At 43.9% G+C, this 16897-nt stretch overlaps 1 protein-coding gene across 1 annotated transcript in view; it reads left to right on the plus strand.

The window, feature by feature from the left end:
• Positions 1 to 5532: 5532 nt before the first annotated feature.
• SERTM2 (serine rich and transmembrane domain containing 2) overlaps positions 5533 to 16897 on the plus strand; it is an 86175-nt gene continuing 74810 nt past the window's right edge. Inside the window, exon 1 of the mRNA XM_063937322.1 lies at positions 5533 to 5879. The gene's annotated coding sequence lies outside the window, so the exon portion shown is untranslated. The remainder of the gene's footprint in view (positions 5880 to 16897) is intronic.

Raw genomic sequence — 16897 nt, forward strand, 5'->3', positions numbered from 1 at the left:
GAAACATTATCACCGTATCTAGAGGAAGTATGTGTCTTGGTGTGAGCCCAAGAATGCTCCTTCGGAAGAATTCAATCTCGGCCGTTTTCTCCACTTCCTACAGACTGGAGTGAATTTAGGCCTAAAATTAGGTTCCATTAAGGTACAGATTTCGGCCCTGTCTATTTTCTTTCAGAAGGAATTGGCTTCTCTACCAGAAGTCCAGACTTTTGTGAAGGGAGTGCTGCATATCAAGCCTCCTTTTGTGCCCCCAGTGGCACCATGGGTCCTTAACGTGGTGTTACGGTTCCTTAAGTTTAATTGGTTTGAGCCTCTTCAATCCGTGGAATTAAAATATCTCACTTGGAAAGTGGTTATGTTGTTGGCCTTGGCGTCTGCACGGCGAGTGTCTGAGTTGGCGGCTTTATCTCACAAAAGCCCCTATCTGATTTTCCATGTGGACAGAGCGGAGTTGCGAACTCGTCCTCAATTTTTGCCTAAGGTGGTTTCCTCTTTTCATATGAACCAACCTATTGTGGTGCCTGTGGCTACGGTAGATTTGGAGGATTCCAAATCTCTTGATGTAGTCAGGACCTTAAAAATTTACGTAGCCAGGACGGCTCGAATTAGGAAAACAGAAGCTCTGTTTGTCCTGTATGCAGCCAACAAGGTTGGCGCTCCTGCTTCTAAGCAGACTATTGCTCGCTGGATCTGTAACACGATTCAGCAGGCTCATTCTACGGCTGGATTGCCGTTCCCTACTTCGGTGAAGGCCCATTCCACTAGGAAGGTGGGATCTTCTTGGGCGGCTGATCGAGGCGTCTCGGCATTACAGCTTTGCCGAGCGGCGACTTGGTCGGGTTCAAACACTTTTGCTAAATTCTACAAGTTTGATACCCTGGCTGAGGAGGATCTCATGTTTGCTCAATCGGTGCTGCAGAGTCATCCGCACTCTCCCGCCTGTTTGGGAGCTTTGGTATAATCCCCATGGTCCTTACGGAGTCCCCAGCATCCCCTAGGACGTAAGAGAAAATAAGATTTTAAACCTACCGGTAAATCTTTTTCTCCTAGTCCGTAGAGGATGCTGTGCGCCCGTCCCAGTGCGGACAACATTCTGCAAGACTTGTATATAGTTATTTGCTTGCATAAGGGTTATGTTACAGTTTTGTTCAGTCTTTGACTGATGCTGTTCTGTTTCATACTGTTGACTGGTTCGTATATTCCAGGTTATACGGTGTGGATGGTGTGGGCTGGTGTGACTCTTGCCCTTGGATTAACAAAATCCTTTCCTCGTACTGTCTGTCTCCTCTGGGCACAGTTTCTCTAACTGAGGTCTGGAGGAGGGGCATAGAGGGAGGAGCCAGTGCACACCCATTCTAAAGTTTCTTTATTGTGCCCATGTCTCCTGCGGCGCCCGTCTATTCCCCATGGTCCTTACGGAGTCCTCAGCATCCTCTACGGACTAGGAGAAAAAGATTTACCAATAGGTTTAAAATCTTATTTTTAGCACAAATCCACAAAACTAGGGGTAGTGCTCACTAGTTACCAAACTACTGCCTGGCTACAGGGCACAAATGGGGTATCACTGTACATCAGTAAAGGGGTGGTCTTCAGTTTGCCGGCTGTCGGGATCCCGGCGCACAGTATACCGGCGCCGGAATCCCGACAACCAGCATACCGACCCCTTATCTCCCTCTTGGGGGTCCACGACCCCCCTAGAGGAAGAATAGATAGCGTGGCGCGCTACCGTGCCCGCAGTGTGGCGAATGCAACGAGCCCGCAAGGGGCTTATTTGCGCTCGCCCAGCTGTCGATAAGCAGGCGGTCGGGATTCCGGCGCCGGTATGCTGGCCACTGGGAGCCCGGCCGCCGGCATACCCTACTACACCCCAGTGATGTGCTGTGAGGTACAGTAAATGGCTCAGGAGGCACTGGCTAGTAGCAGAGCCAGATTTACACACAATATATGAGCTCAAGGGGTCATGTGGGCATTATACACAGGTGCAGCAGTATATACTTGTGGGCATTTTATACAGGTGCAGCAGTATATACATGTGGGCATTATACACAGGTTCAGCAGTTTATACATGTGGGCCTTATACACAGGTGCAGCAGTATATACATGTGGGCCTTATACACAGGTGCAGCAGTATATACTGCTGTAAATTTGGTGAGTTTTGATCAGTGATGTGAGGTAAAGGAAGGCAGAGGAGGCACTGCCTCATCTTCCATAGACTTTTAACTCTATGGTTATTATAATATATCATTTATATAGTCATATATATACTGAAGTATGACAGGAAAGGCTCTGCCTCACCTCACCACACGTCACTGCTGTACATGTGCTAGAAAGCTTAGAAGAGCTTGACCCCCCTGAAGGGGTGGATTGGAATTGCCAGGCCCTCTCCTAAATTTGGGTATGAGGCTTGACCATGGCAGGTACCACCCAGGTCCTCCTTTTCAGCCATTGCAAAAGCCTGCACCTTGGATTCTGATTCAGATCCGGGCGCAGTGGTGCAAAGTATGCAATTTACCGATGTTCATAACACTGCGCATGCGCCAGACCTGTACTGCGCACGTGCAGTACTGCACACATGCAGTACGGGTCCTGTGTTGTCTATTGTGGTAAGGCTGTAGACGTCAGTTGACATTCTGCAGCTGTTTGAGGACAGGGATGCGGGGGCGATGTCCTTCATTTTACAAAGCGTGTGGGAGTGGCACGGCCTCAGTGACAGAGCAGTAGTGGCCATTCTGAGCAATCTCGTGGGTTACTCAAGCGGCCGATAGTGTCGCAGGTGATCCTATGCTGCGTCCTCGGATGCAGCACTGGATCACACATGCATGCAGGAGGCGTCTACTTATACCAGACACCTCCTGCTGCATTACCATATCTTAGCTTCGCTGCTACTTCCAAGTAAGCTGCAGCGATGCACTTTCTGTCCACATCTGAATCACCCCCCACTTCTAAAGCCTGTGCACTTTAATGGGAAGTAGAAGCAGCAGAGTAGACCAGTAATTTTGCACTGTACCTTGCCAATAATTAAATACTAAGATTTCAAGTCAACATATATCAAGAAGGTTTTGCTATGAAATTAAATAAATCTGTCCAAAACAATGGGTGGAAAATGAGAAGAGTAGGCTCAATTTCACTACTTGTTGTCTTCCTTTTTTTTTTTTTTTTGTGGGGTGGGGGAATGGGGGAGGGAATTATGTATTCTTCTTCCCAGTCTGTTATAGTCTCCAAAAACAATGAAATCTATTTTTTTACTTTCTCAAGCAAATAAGCTTGCATTTCTACTTTATTGAGGGGGCTGGTTCATATAACACAGACTGGACCCATAAAGCAGTAAGTAGCCCTTATCGCTCCCTGTATATTCCATCAGCAGAATATCGCTCAGATGGTACGTTTACATTTTTTGTCACAAAATGTTTAAAAAAAAGAACTTCCTTATTGCTGCCAATTGATAAATGGAAATAGAATTTGATTGCAGAACCACTTGGCCCATCTAGTCTGCCCTAAGGACACAGAGGGGCCGGGGTTATTCAGAGATGAACGCAGGTGGTTACATACGCAGCCAGATCTGCATTCATCTCTGCACATGCTGGGGGCCACCCATGTTTGAGCCACCCCCCCCCCCCCCCCCCCCCATGTATCTGCAATTAGATTGCGGACGCATCAGATCTAAGGTTGACCCCTGGCAGCGCAGCCCGGCTGTGCTGTGAGGCGGTCAACTGGCATCTTTTTTGTTCGGAGCAGCTGCGTATGATGTCAGGTAGCCGCCCCGAAAATGGTCCCGGACCACTCCCGTTCACCTCACCTCGCCCCCCCAGCACCGCATCGCCACCCTGCCAACACCTGCCACTGTCAATCACATTTTGGCCATATCCTTCACGCATACATAGTTTGCTGCCATCTGCAAACTATGCTGCGTGCCGCAACAGTGGTCGGGTTTGCAGAGCTTGATCTGTGTGCTTTGTTAACTTGGGTTAACATATGCTGTCATAGATAGAGTACTGTGGATATCATTTAAATTTACAAATGCTGCGTGTTGCTTCTTCGGAGTGTTATTATTACAGTATGACAGGGCACAGTGTTCTCTACAAACTTCCATGTTACCGTGGTTGAGCTCAGGCTCACAAATCGCTGAGTTGTAAAACAGCCATGTGACATGCCCCTTAGGTTGTGTTCTAACAACCAATAGCATAGGCAGCACCCTACAGTGTATATGGATAAGGTAATATGATATTGCACATTACAAATGAGTTGCAGTGGGATGCTCTGTGCAGCGTGTTACACAATGTTGTACTGTCACGGAAAGGGTTAAGATTATAATGATCTATTTGAAAACAGATGGCTGAGAAATGATAAATAAATTGCCAGTGTCAAAAGACAGTGTGCAACTGCCACTGAATTACCCGATTATGTTTATTCATACAAGCAAGCTGAATGCCTGCAGAACTCATTGCTATGGATTTAGGGATTGCAGGTGGGGCACACAAAGATCTGAGGATGTGAGATAAGCAGGTAATCAAGGGAAAACTCACAAAATATTATCGCCTTTTGGTGTGGCATTTAGAAGCCCAGATTTCTCATTTCCTATCATTGATGTGTTTGAGTCCTTTAAGCTGCACCTGCTACAAGCTACAGGAGAGGGAGAGGGACACAATAACAGAGACTTACACAGACCACAGGAGGGAGGGTTATTGTTTGACAGCCCCTAAGCGACTGCTTTGATAAGGAACTGCAATGCATTCTTAGGATATGAGAGTTATTTTATTTATTGCGTGGCTTTATTTGTCTGCTGCTCGTATTAATGCAACAGATGTAACTCTAGCTAATTGAGAAATACGTATTAAATTATGTTGCAATGACATATGAAAATCTCCATGTTTTCTGGTGCTAATAAGCTTAATAATTGAAGTTTAATTTTTTTCTATGTACAGGGAGGTTGTTAGTATGTAAGGATATAGGGCCTTCCTTCCACATGCACTGTATTACTCCTGCAGGTTGCAGATTATTTTTTTATTATTATTATTATTATTATTATTTCACATATGCAGCAAGGATAGTAAAAACCTATTGATTAGTAAAATAAAAGCTTGATTGATTAACACAGGAACTGAGCAGTTTCCTTGCCCCAGAATAACCCCCAGCTCTCCTTACTTGGAAAGCAAAAGAGATTGCTAAAATGAGAACAATTGTAAAAGTGCAATAGTTTTGAGGGTAACTAACAAGAGCTGACATTCATTAACCTTAAAAAAATTGCAATGACCTTCAGCATCTGTAACCCTTTTCTGGCAGACACCGTGTGCAGATTGCTCTGATTTCAGGATGTTCTCACATACAATGAACACTGTCACTGATCCACAGATATCTGCTTAAAACAATAAAAGGTTAATATAAAAAAATAAAATAAAACTATTTGTGCTTGTAATTTGCAAGATCATCTGTTTTTCTGCCTCCTCCGCGCCTGCCTCCACCTCCTCCCCTCTGTTCTCCCAATGCTCCTCAGCATCCCTTTCTCCTAATGAGGTGGAGCTAATGCTGACAGATTTCTTTCCTGACTAGGAGCACAGAACAAGTGAACTTATGCAGAGCATTCACCACTTCAGCATCCAGTTCAGCAGACAGCAGCCTATACACATCTCCAGTCTACTGGAAGCAGATTCCTCAGGAATAATCACAGCAAGCCATCATGACAAGGGGACAACCTGGCAGGACTGGGAGGTGGCTTGTACAAGAAGACTGATATTGGATTCATCATTTCAGTATAAAAAGGATCCTGTTATCAAAGAGTAAAAGTTCTCTTCCGTCATGAGATTGGAGATAATTACTGCACAACTGGGAATCTACAACAATGCAATGCATAGGCGGCAGGTGAATAGCTCTAATGCTACAAGGTAAATAATACATATACTCCTGTTTACCATGTTTCCCTTTTACTGTGTTTTAACAAGTGAAATGGTATCTGAGACTATTAAAGATGGGATATACTGTACTGACCCAGCTTCAGTGGGAAGGAACAGTCACTTACAGTATGCAGCTACACCTGTGCGAGCATCAGGTGTCTGTTCTGTGGGCCATACTGCATAGCTTACCCAGACACTAAATACAGAGGTCGCTTTAAATGGGGTTTTTTCGAAGTAGTTTATATTACCCATGTACTTTGTCAATGCTTAAATATATTTCTGAATGGTAAAGCCATGCATAATTAATATGACTGTAATGCATGATGCCGTATGTTCAATATATGTGATAAAGAATCTGAATTTCCCTCCATGATGTTTAACCAAAGAGTACTACTGTAAATACGTAAACAGGATACAGGTATAGTCATTACAGATAATAATAATTATATATATATATATATATATATATATATATATATATACAGTATAGCACAGTGGTTCCCAAACTTTTTTGAATCACGGCACCCTAGAGTATCAGAATTTTTTCACGGCACCCTAAGCCAATCGTTTCCTATTGAAAAATTTAGAAAGATATTAAATTAAGTAAATTGTCTTTATATGTCATCCTTAGGGTAACTTATGTGGTGAGGGACAAGATTTGCTTCTGATTGTCAATATATTTTATAATTGGCAGCCATTAACACTGGTTTTGCTTTTACATTGACCATGCAGAATTTTAATTGGTTCTGGATCACCAACACAAGGCACCCCTGCAAGTGTCCCGAGGCACCCTAGGGTGCCACGGCACACAGTTTGGGAACCACTGGTATAGCATATAGACAATATTAGGGTATAATACTATTGGCCACATGCTGTAACACTCCTGCCATCTAGTCAGACTTTAATAATAAGGTGCATATATATATATATATATATATATATATATTTTACTGCAGTGCTTTACGTTACACATGCGTGCATGCTTTCACAGATGACTCTATTGTTAATACTGTCCCACTGTGAGATTCCAAATCGTTCAGTAATTCATTCATACTGTTGAATAAGGAAACTTGATAAAAAAAAGTTGAAAACTTTATTATTAATAGTAAAGCGATATCATTTATTCAGAATCCTAAAGTGTAAATATGTTCCTGCTATCTACAATATAGGCTGGATTGATATTTTATACGGCAGGCACTTGTGTAACTGAGCATTGTTTAATGCCATGGTAATATGCACTAGAAAGATCGCGGGTGCTCAATCATCATCTAAATCTGACAGCAAAAAATTCTAGAGGGCATGCAGAACAGAGAAACTCATAGCTCAGAAGTAGCTGGAACAAGCAACCTGATTTATGGGTAAAAGCTTTTGTAAGGCATGCAAACACTTCCTCTGAATATGCCAGCTTGTCAAATTCTTTATTAGGGTTTAGCAGTTTATTATATTTTGTTGGAATATTCAGCAGACAGCTGTGTTCAGCTGGGGCTTTGTATCCAAAGGCATAACATAACAAGACTAGCAGACTATAGTAATTGAGATGTAGACTGCAATATAATTCTACATATAGTTTTAAGAACACGAAGGTAGTAGGTCTTTTGAATACTGAGTGTGGGTATATTAAAGGACAGCAGAACTACAGCGCTCCACTTACTACCTCATCACTTATAAATGAAAATAGAGAAATGAATCAGTCATTTATACAGTATACAATCAATGTATACAATCAATCAGAGTAGTATGGGCTGAATGACCGTAGCATTGCACTTTATAGAAAATATTTCACAAGATGAGAGATTCAGACCTCATACCATTGGTTTATAATTAATGTATTACTAATTGTGTCAATGCTGCAATTTTTAATAGTCTGTATTGTGACTGTCTTTTTAATATTAAACAGAATTTCCCCTTCTATGTACTAAAGAAAACTTACAGGGACATTAGTAGCGATAAACGCTGTCCTTGCAAGTTAATAATAATAATAATCATTTTATTTATATAGCGCTCTTTCCCCAATAGGACTTAAAAGATAGAATGAACAACAATGAAGTACAGAAAAGCTTTTCCTAAAATACAGAGAGCATGGAGATACTAAAGTGACATTATGGGAATGCTTGAGTAAACAGAAAAGTCTTGAGTCTGTTTTGAAGGATTCTACAGTGGGGGCCTCTTGAATTGTGCAGGGAAGTGAGTTCCATAGAGTTAGAGCCACATGGCTAAAAGCTCAACCTCAAAATGAATTACGGGAGATTCTAAGACTCTAGTCCTTCATCTACAGATCGCAGTGATTGAGTGGGAAGTATGTAATCAGAAGCTGCTTCAGTTACCTTGTGCCCTGGTCATGTAGTGCTTTGAAACTCAGTAAGCCAATCTTGAACATGATTCGCCATCTTACAGGCTGCCAGTGAAGGGAGTAGAGGTTGGGTGTTATGTGGTTAGAACGGGGCTGGTTGGTTAATAGCCTGGCAGCTGTGTTATGTATCAACTGTAAGCGGTGCAATTCTTTTGCTGGGAGACCAAGGTAGAGGGCATTATAGTAGTCTAGTCAAGATGATACAAATGCATTTGTGAATTTTGGCAGGTCTTCAGAGGGAATTAAGTGTTTGATTCTGTCTACGTTACTCAGATGAAAGAATGAGCATATGATTGTGGCTGATATCTGTTGTTTAAGTGTCAAGCCACCATCCAGGACAATGCCAAGATTGTCTTTTGATGGTGAGGTCCTATCATAAGGACGTCTGTTTTATAAGGATTCTGTCTCAGCCAACTGGCACTCATCCACTCCTGAAGCGGAGCTAGACAGTCCCTTAGGGTTGTTATTGGGTTCTCTGTGCCCGGAGCAAAGGACATGTACAGTTGTGTATCATTTGCATAGCAGGCCGTGGCGTCGGATTGTTTCACCCAGTGGTAGCATGTATAGTGTAAAAAGCATGGAGGAAAGTATAGGACCTTGTTGGATACCACATGGCAATGGCACTGATGGTGACGAGTATACTTCAGACAAAACTCTCTGTGACCTGTCGATGAGAAATGAACCAGCTTAGGACTGTGCGATCCAGTCCACAGAAATTTTTCAGACACACAATCAGAAGCCCATGGTCCGCGGTAACAAATGCTGCAGAGAGATCCAGAAGGATTAAGATTGAACAGTCACCTCTTTTTTTTTGCCATCAGCAGATCATTTAACACACACCCCAGGGCTGTTTCAGTGCTATGTCTTCTCCTGAATCCTGAGTGGAATGGATCATAAATATCATGGGTTGTCAGGCGGATTTCCAGTGATTTGAACCACTTTCTCAATAACCTTTCCTAGAAAAGGAAGGTTTGATAGTGGCCTGTAGTTGGTCATGCAGTTGGGATCTAAATTACGTTTTCAAAGAATAGGTCTAACAATTGCATCCTTTAGGGGTTCAGGAAAAATGCCTGTCTGCAAAGAGCATTGAACAATTTTTGCAAAGACAGTTATACTCATACACAATATTAGAAGCTTGGTTGAGGCAGGCTCCAGATCACAGGTAGTGGGTTGCAAAATCCAGGCAATTTCTGCAATGTCCTTTACATCCAAAGCTGGTCCATGATGATAGGTGGCTTACATTGGCAGGCTTGGTAGTTTGGCACTCCTTTGATGGCACTGTGGAGATTTCCGCCCAGATGGCAGATATTTCATGTGCAAAGAAGTTTGCAAACTTGTTGCATTTTGAATGGGAGAATGTTTCATCAGGCTGCAGGTACTTTATGCTGGCTGGCAAATCATCTCCTCTGTGCAGAAAAGTTGAGCTGGCCTATTGTTAGATTGTGGCCACTTCAGATGAGTCTTTCACAGCTATGAAAAACTCCTCAAGGGGAATCTGACACTGAGTATGTAGACATTGTCCGTTTCCTAAGCCAGACTGAGGTGGCTTAGGAAAGCAAATTATGCCATCTGAAGATGGTGTGAACCAACAGGGCCAAACATTAGCGCCTGCAGCGCTAATGAGCCTTCTGTATTAGGCTGTTAGCACATAGCGCTGATACATGCAATTATGCAGAAACTGCTGTTTTACAAAATTTCATGAAAACAAAGCCTTGATAATTAGGCCTCTAAGTAATAATTTTCTACTAATATGTGAATAGCTAGGCATTTTAAATGAAAATAACAATTGTTTAAGAGTAATAGCTGTAATAATGCTATATTTAGGAAATCACTGGATGCTTCCAAATTACTGAGATACCTTTGTAAACCAGGAAATGTAGCCCTAATATTGGGGGTAATTCCAAGTTGATCGCAGCAGATTTTTTGATAGCAATTGGGCAAAACCATGTGCACTGCAGGGGAGGCAGATATAACATGTGCAGAAAGAGTTAGATTTGGGTGGGTTATTTTATTTTTGTGCAGGGTAAATACTGGCTGCTTTATTTTTACACTGCAAATTAGATTGCAGATTGAACACACCCCACCCAAATCTAACTCTCTCTGCACATGTTATATCTGCCTCCCCTGCAGTGCACATGGTTTTGCCCAATTGCTAACAAAAATCCTGCTGCGATCAACTTGGAATTACCCCCATAGTAAATAAGTGCCTTGATATCGTCAGCATTTTATTAGTAAATTAGGGGGCCTATGTCCTACTACGGAAGTACAGTAGCCGTGTTTCTGATAGCGGGGACAATTGTCCCCCACACCTAAGCAGTGCTGAATCGCTCCAGTAATTAATGGAGACCCTCAGAATAGTAGGGCCCCTCAAAACAACTAGGAAATTTATTAAATCTCACTTTTATTAATACAAAACTGTTTTACATTCTCACAACATTCACTTTGCACCAAATGCTTATGTCCCACAGTAAAACATAGAAGCACCAATTTACTATTGACCACTTGTGACTCTAATAAACTATGCATTTCAAAACCGCCATGTGTTCACCAGTTTCAGACGCTGGATTCAAAGAAACAATTTTAAATACAAAACCAGGAATATTATATTTTAAATGCTATTTATACCACAAATCCAGCTGCCTACACTGCCAAAGACAAAGTGGCTTTTTTTTTTTTTTTTTTAAATATATTTATTGGGTTTTTTCCACAAAAGACATAGAAAAACAATGCAGTACAGTACAATACAAAGTGCAGATGAAATATATGCCTGGTACAGGTAGGCAACAGAGGGTAAGACTAAGCATTGAGAACCACCACTGACGCCGTGGGTAAATTTAAACAGCGTGGGAAACCGTGTCAATGCAGCTTCACACCAACAGTAGTATATATTGTCAAAAGTCCAGACCCAAAGTGCAATATACAGTATAAAATCTGCACACTAATACATACTAACGAAATTAATAATACAGCAACAGAGAAAGAAAGAAAAAGAGCAGAACAACAGAGACATGGATATGAATTAATAGGGAGGAGGAGGGGGTTGCAGATGCTAAAACCTGTGAAGCACGGCACACACATAAGTAGCGAAGGGACCATCCCGCTCCGTGCCAATGGGAAGGGAACGAGTGTCACCTAGGGGCCAGAAGGGGATTATCACCAACAGAAATACATAATTTGCGATAAGAATCCCAACTAAGTGAGTCAAATATTTTTAGAACGTGCAGTTTTTGGGGAGATGGCAGAAATCAATATACGGTCCCCACTTCTTGTAGAAACGCAGAGCATTGGGGTCAAGGTCTGGGAGAGTAGATTGACGCTCAAAATATAACGTAGTAGTAAGAAGGGACTTGAGGTTAGCAAGAGAGGGAGAAGTTCTATATATCCAATGATTTAAAATCAATTTCTTTCCCAAAGTCAGCGAAACATACAGAAAAGGGACATAATGAGCTTGAGAGGAGGGTAAACACCAGGCTGTAGTGTTAAGGCCAAGGAGCGCTGCTGGGTCCAGAGGGAGCACAATCTGGAAAGTAGATCTTACATACCACAGTATCTTATTCCAGAACCTTTTAATCTTTGGACAGTGCCAGAAATTGTGCATAAAAAGGGCATTCGGTGCTTTACACTTGAGACAGTGTCCAGAGTCTGTAGAGACTAGAGATGAGCGCCTGAAATTTTTCGGGTTTTGTGTTTTGGTTTTGGGTTCGGTTCCGCGGCCGTGTTTTGGGTTCGAACGCGTTTTGGCAAAACCTCACCGAATTTTTTTTGTCGGATTCGGGTGTGTTTTGGATTCGGGTGTTTTTTTCAAAAAACCCTAAAAAACAGCTTAAATCATAGAATTTGGGGGTCATTTTGATCCCAAAGTATTATTAACCTCAAAAACCATAATTTACACTCATATTCAGTCTATTCTGAATACCTCACACCTCACAATATTATTTTTAGTCCTAAAATTTGCACCGAGGTCGCTGTGTGAGTAAGATAAGCGACCCTAGTGGCCGACACAAACACCGGGCCCATCTAGGAGTGGCACTGCAGTGTCACGCAGGATGTCCCTTCCAAAAAACCCTCCCCAAACAGCACATGACGCAAAGAAAAAAAGAGGCGCAATGAGGTAGCTGTGTGAGTAAGATTAGCGACCCTAGTGGCCGACACAAACACCGGGCCCATCTAGGAGTGGCACTGCAGTGTCACGCAGGATGTCCCTTCCAAAAAACCCTCCCCAAACAGCACATGACGCAAAGAAAAAAAGAGGCGCAATGAGGTAGCTGACTGTGTGAGTAAGATTAGCGACCCTAGTGGCCGACACAAACACCGGGCCCATCTAGGAGTGGCACTGCAGTGTCACGCAGGATGTCCCTTCCAAAAAACCCTCCCCAATCAGCACATGATGCAAAGAAAAAGAAAAGAAAAAAGAGGTGCAAGATGGAATTGTCCTTGGGCCCTCCCACCCACCCTTATGTTGTATAAACAAAACAGGACATGCACACTTTAACCAACCCATCATTTCAGTGACAGGGTCTGCCACACGACTGTGACTGATATGACGGGTTGGTTTGGACCCCCCCCAAAAAAGAAGCAATTAATCTCTCCTTGCACAAACTGGCTCTACAGAGGCAAGATGTCCACCTCATCTTCACCCTCCGATATATCACCGTGTACATCCCCCTCCTCACAGATTATCAATTCGTCCCCACTGGAATCCACCATCTCAGCTCCCTGTGTACTTTGTGGAGGCAATTGCTGCTGGTCAATGTCTCCGCGGAGGAATTGATTATAATTCATTTTAATGAACATCATCTTCTCCACATTTTCTGGATGTAACCTCGTACGCCGATTGCTGACAAGGTGAGCGGCGGCACTAAACACTCTTTCGGAGTACACACTTGTGGGAGGGCAACTTAGGTAGAATAAAGCCAGTTTGTGCAAGGGCCTCCAAATTGCCTCTTTTTCCTGCCAGTATAAGTACGGACTGTGTGACGTGCCTACTTGGATGCGGTCACTCATATAATCCTCCACCATTCTATCAATGTTGAGAGAATCATATGCAGTGACAGTAGACGACATGTCCGTAATCGTTGTCAGGTCCTTCAGTCCGGACCAGATGTCAGCATCAGCAGTCGCTCCAGACTGCCCTGCATCACCGCCAGCGGGTGGGCTCGGAATTCTGAGCCTTTTCCTCGCACCCCCAGTTGCGGGAGAATGTGAAGGAGGAGATGTTGACAGGTCGCGTTCCGCTTGACTTGACAATTTTGTCACCAGCAGGTCTTTCAACCCCAGCAGACCTGTGTCTGCCGGAAAGAGAGATCCAAGGTAGGCTTTAAATCTAGGATCGAGCACGGTGGCCAAAATGTAGTGCTCTGATTTCAACAGATTGACCACCCGTGAATCCTTGTTAAGCGAATTAAGGGCTGCATCCACAAGTCCCACATGCCTAGCGGAATCGCTCCCTTTAGCTCCTTCTTCAATGCCTCCAGCTTCTTCTGCAAAAGCCTGATGAGGGGAATGACCTGACTCAGGCTGGCAGTGTCTGAACTGACTTCACGTGTGGCAAGTTCAAAGGGCATCAGAACCTTGCACAACGTTGAAATCATTCTCCACTGCACTTGAGACAGGTGCATTCCACCTACTATATCGTGCTCAATTGTATAGGCTTGAATGGCCTTTTGCTGCTCCTCCAACCTCTGAAGCATATAGAGGGTTGAATTCCACCTCGTTACCACTTCTTGCTTCAGATGATGGCAGGGCAGGTTCAGTAGTTTTTGGTGGTGCTCCAGTCTTCTGTACGTGGTGCCTGTACGCCGAAAGTGTCCCGCAATTTTTCTGGCCACCGACAGCATCTCTTGCACGCCCCTGTCGTTTTTTAAAAAATTCTGCACCACCAAATTCAAGGTATGTGCAAAACATGGGACGTGCTGGAATTTGCCCATATTTAATGCACACACAATATTGCTGGCGTTGTCCGATGCCACAAATCCACAGGAGAGTCCAATTGGGGTAAGCCATTCCGCGATGATCTTCCTCAGTTGCCGTAAGAGGTTTTCAGCTGTGTGCGTATTCTGGAAAGCGGTGATACAAAGCGTAGCCTGCCTAGGAAAGAGTTGGCGTTTGCGAGATGCTGCTACTGGTGCCGCCGCTGCTGTTCTTGCGGCGGGAGTCCATACATCTATCCAGTGGGCTGTCACAGTCATATAGTCCTGACCCTGCCCTGCTCCACTTGTCCACATGTCCGTGGTTAAGTGGACATTGGGTACAACTGCATTTTTTAGGACACTGGTGAGTCTTTTTCTGACGTCCGTGTACATTCTCGGTATCGCCTGCCTAGAGAAGTGGAACCTAGATGGTATTTGGTAACGGGGGCACACTGCCTCAATAAATTGTCTAGTTCCCTGTGAACTAACGGCGGATACCGGACGCACGTCTAACACCAACATAGTTGTCAAGGACTCAGTTATCCGCTTTGCAGTAGGATGACTGCTGTGATATTTCATCTTCCTCGCAAAGGACTGTTGAACAGTCAATTGCTTACTGGAAGTAGTACAAGTGGGCTTACGACTTCCCCTCTGGGATGACCATCGACTCCCAGCGGCAACAACAGCAGCGCCAGCAGCAGTAGGCGTTACACGCAAGGATGCATCGGAGGAATCCCAGGCAGGAGAGGACTCGTCAGAATTGCCAGTGACATGGCCTGCAGGACTATTGGCATTCCTGGGGAAGGAGGAAATTGACACTGAGGGAGTTGGTGGGGTGGTTTGCGTGAGCTTGGTTACAAGAGGAAGGGATTTACTGGTCAGTGGACTGCTTCCGCTGTCACCCAAAGTTTTTGAACTTGTCACTGACTTATTATGAATGCGCTGCAGGTGACGTATAAGGGAGGATGTTCCGAGGTGGTTAACGTCCTTACCCCTACTTATTACAGCTTGACAAAGGGAACACACGGCTTGACACCTGTTGTCCGCATTTCTGGTGAAATACCTCCACACCGAAGAGCTGATTTTTTTGGTATTTTCACCTGGCATGTCAACGGCCATATTCCTCCCACGGACAACAGGTGTCTCCCCGGGTGCCTGACTTAAACAAACCACCTCACCATCAGAATCCTCCTGGTCAATTTCCTCCCCAGCGCCAGCAACACCCATATCCTCCTCATCCTGGTGTACTTCAACACTGACATCTTCAATCTGACTATCAGGAACTGGACTGCGGGTGCTCCTTCCAGCACTTGCAGGGGGCGTGCAAATGGTGGAAGGCGCATGCTCTTCACGTCCAGTGTTGGGAAGGTCAGGCATCGCAACCGACACAATTGGACTCTCCTTGTGGATTTGGGATTTCGAAGAATGCACAGTTCTTTGCTGTGCTGCTTTTGCCAGCTTGAGTCTTTTCATTTTTCTAGCGAGAGGCTGAGTGCTTCCATCCTCATGTGAAGCTGAACCACTAGCCATGAACATAGGCCAGGGCCTCAGCCGTTCCTTGCCACTCCGTGTGGTAAATGGCATATTGGCAAGTTTACGCTTCTCCTCCGACAATTTTATTTTAGGTTTTGGAGTCCTTTTTTTACTGATATTTGGTGTTTTGGATTTGACATGCTCTGTACTATGACATTGGGCATCGGCCTTGGCAGACGACGTTGCTGGCATTTCATCGTCTCGGCCATGACTAGTGGCAGCAGCTTCAGCACGAGGTGGAAGTGGATCTTGATCTTTCCCTAATTTTGGAACCTCAACATTTTTGTTCTCCATATTTTAATAGGCACAACTAAAAGGCACCTCAGGTAAACAATGGAGATGGATGGATTGGATACTAGTATACAATTATGGACGGGCTGCCGAGTGCCGACACAGAGGTAGCCACAGCCGTGAACTACCGCACTGTACTGTGTCTGCTGCTAATATATAGACTGGTTGATAAAGAGATAGTATACTCGTAACTAGTATGTATGTATAAAGAAAGAAAAAAAAACCACGGTTAGGTGGTATATACAATTATGGATGGGCTGCCGAGTGCCGACACAGAGGTAGCCACAGCCGTGAACTACCGCACTGTACTGTGTCTGCTGCTAATATATAGACTGGTTGATAAAGAGATAGTATACTCGTAACTAGTATGTATGTATAAAGAAAGAAAAAAAAACCACGGTTAGGTGGTATATACAATTATGGACGGGCTGCCGAGTGCCGACACAGAGGTAGCCACAGCCGTGAACTACCGCACTGTACTGTGTCTGCTGCTAATATAGACTGGTTGATAAAGAGATAGTATACTCGTAACTAGTATGTATGTATAAAGAAAGAAAAAAAAAACACGGTTAGGTGGTATATACAATTATGGACGGGCTGCCGAGTGCCGACACAGAGGTAGCCACAGCCGTGAACTACCGCACTGTACTGTGTCTGCTGCTAATATATAGACTGGTTGATAAAGAGATAGTATACTCGTAACTAGTATGTATGTATAAAGAAAGAAAAAAAAAACACGGTTAGGTGGTATATACAATTATGGACGGGCTGCCGAGTGCCGACACAGAGGTAGCCACAGCCGTGAACTACCGCACTGTACTGTGTCTGCTGCTAATATATAGACTGGTTGATAAAGAGATAGTATACTCGTAACTAGTATGTATGTATAAAGAATGAAAAAAAAACCACGGTTAGGTGGTATATAC

Source organism: Pseudophryne corroboree, chromosome 8 (assembly GCF_028390025.1).
Source record: "Pseudophryne corroboree isolate aPseCor3 chromosome 8, aPseCor3.hap2, whole genome shotgun sequence".
In the NCBI taxonomy this organism is placed as follows: Eukaryota; Metazoa; Chordata; class Amphibia; order Anura; family Myobatrachidae; genus Pseudophryne; species Pseudophryne corroboree.